The sequence below is a fragment of the Octopus bimaculoides genome, chromosome 8 (genome assembly GCF_046866305.1).
Source record: "Octopus bimaculoides isolate indiv1 chromosome 8, ASM4686630v1, whole genome shotgun sequence".
Lineage (NCBI taxonomy): Eukaryota > Metazoa > Mollusca > Cephalopoda > Octopoda > Octopodidae > Octopus > Octopus bimaculoides.
The window spans coordinates 97,542,738-97,545,451 of record NC_142935.1 but is presented as its reverse complement, the minus strand read 5'-3'; the positions used below and the strand labels follow the sequence as shown (position 1 = coordinate 97,545,451).

The following is a 2,714-nucleotide window of genomic DNA, read 5'->3' as shown; positions in this document are numbered from 1 at the left end:
TCTATTACATCTACCTCAGTACGTAACTGGTACTTAATTTATCGACCCCGAAAGCATTAAAAGCAAAGTTGACCTCGGCGGAATTTGAACTCAGAACGTAAAGACAGACGAAATACCGCTACGCATTTCGCCCGGTGTGCTAACGTTTCTTATTTCTTTATTTCCCACAAGGGGCTGAACATAGAGGGGACAAACAAGGACAGACAACGAGATTAAGTCAATTACATCGACCCCAGTGCGTAACTGGTACTTAATTTATCGACCTCGAAAGGATGAAAGGCAAAGTCGACCTCGGCGGAATTTGAACTCAGAACGTAACGGCAGACGAAATATCGCTAAGCATTTTGTCCGGCGTGCTAATGTTTCTGCCAGATCACCACCTTCTTAAAATCATTATCATTGCTTCTGCTGCTGCTGCTGCTGCTGCTGCTGCTGCTGCTGCTGCTGCTACTACTACTACTACTACTACTACTACAACAAGTATATGTGTGTGTGTGTGTGTGTGTGTGTATGTGTGTATGAACCACATTGAGCCTCAGCAACAACAACAACAAATAGAGTCACGTCTAGAAATGATGCAAGCTATTATGGTCGTCTGTACGCGGTCGTTCGACCGCAGACAATTCTCTCTTGAACCGCTCTTTGTTCTTTTAAATATTAAAGCTGATCTCAAGTTTTCTTGATCAGGGCCGGTTTGGAGTTAAAAGGGAAAATTAGCGAAGCAAAAATCCTAACAACAATAACAGTAGCAGCAACATAAGCAATTATGGAAACCCGTAAAAAATTAATTTAATAACATTTTTGGAAAATAGAAACTAGAGAAAGAAAAGAATTCTGAAGTTACCATTTTAATGAATTGGATTGATTTTTTTACTGCTAAATATTTTAACATAATTATTTGAATATTCCAGATATTGCGTAATTTTGCAATATAACCTTGGGTAGATGCAGTCTTTACTTAGCTTCGATACTGTTTAATTTATCAGCACTACTTCACATATTACACGTCTCTGTGTGCAGTTCCTATTATTGGTATTTTCTCTGAGATGAGTGAAACATTTGAAGATTATTTTTTTTCATGGACTTGTTTGAATCTTCTCGTTTTTGAAGCAAACAGTTATTCTAAAACAGTCCATGAATTTGGACAAGAAGTAGAATTAGACGTCAGAGGAGAAAAATTATTTAAGCGTTTGCAAATAACTCTCCTTCGTTTTCTTCCTTTCGCTATTTCTTTCTCTCTCTCTCTCTGTCTGTCTGTCTGTCTCTCTCTCTCTTTCTCCCCTCTCTCTTTCTCCCCTCTCTCTCTCACACACACACGCAAACACATATACACACTCATGCATATGCATATATAGTTCAATGCGCAAATATATACATAAGCATGTAGTTGTGTGTGCGTCCACATACATACTCACACACATGTATATTAGAGGAGAGAGGAAGGGAGTAGAGAGAGAGGGGGAGAGACAGAGAGTGGAAGAGAACAGAAGACAGAGAGTGGGGCGAGAGAGTGGGGAGAGAGAGTGGGAGATGGCCAAACAAGAAAAAAATACGGACAACAGCAATATGAATTCACGACCAACATAATTAGTTTAAAACAGAAAATAAAAAAGAAGTCATTTATGACGTTTCTAACAATATCCCTTTTTCAAAGGGATGTGATACATACATACATACATACATACATACATACATAAATACATAAATAGACATATGCCTACATCTAGGGGTTTGATGTGTTTCTATATATTTCTATCTGTGATGGCGTATGGCTCAGTGGTTAGAGCGGTGGGCTCACAATCATGAGGTAGTCATTCCGATTCCCGGACAGAGCTATGTGTTGTGTTCTTGAGCAAGGCACTTTATTTCATGTAGTCCAAGTTCACTCAGCTGCAAGAATGATTTGCGACGTTGTCACTGATGCAAAGTTGTATCAGCCTTTGCCATTCTCTTGGATAACATCAGCGGCGTGGAGAGGGGAGGCCAGTATGCATGGGTGACTGCTGGTCTTCCGTAGAACAACCTTGCCCGGACTGTGCCTCGGAGGGGAACTCTCTAGGTGCAATCCAATGGTCATCAACGACCTTGGGGGTGGGGGGTCTTTACTTTCCATGTTTCTGTCTATGCTTTGGTATGCTGAAAATGTTAAAAGGAAAGATGTAAATGTCAAAATAACAATTACAGATCAGAGCTAGAACATTTTGTCAACGCAAACAAACAGCACTCGTGCAGACATACCTACGGTAATAACTGGTACCACATTGGGTAAATGGAAAGAAAGAACCGTTGAATTAAATCACACGAGTGTATGATGACGATGATGATGGTGATCTGGAGAAAGAAGAAGAAGAATGGTGACATTGATGACAATAATCGCTGACGATGTTATTGTTAATTTCGTTGCTTGATGTTATTGCAGTTGATAATGATGGTGATGATGACGATGATGATGATGGTGGTGTTGGTGGTGGTGGCAGTGGTGATGGTGGTGGTGGTGGTGACGGTGAGGATGACGATGATGATGTCAAGAGAGTTTACGATGAAGCCGCATCTCTTCTGGGTCTTTTATCTTTTTTTCTTCTGCTTTCACCCTCCTCCCTCCCACCATCCCACCACAACCACCACCACATTTACTAGCGACACTATTACAGTCACTATCGCCACCACCACCACCACCAGCTTATTACTAAGATGTAGCCGCCATGTTGACTGCA

The 2,714-nt window shown here is 40.9% G+C and overlaps 1 long non-coding RNA gene across 1 annotated transcript in view; it reads right to left on the bottom strand.

Annotated features, from left to right (window-relative positions):
- Positions 1-832: 832 nt before the first annotated feature.
- LOC128248530 (uncharacterized) overlaps positions 833-2,714 on the bottom strand; it is a 4,646-nt gene continuing 2,764 nt past the window's right edge. The window contains exon 2 of the long non-coding RNA XR_008264705.2: positions 833-2,136. This is a non-coding gene — a long non-coding RNA (uncharacterized LOC128248530). The remainder of the gene's footprint in view (positions 2,137-2,714) is intronic.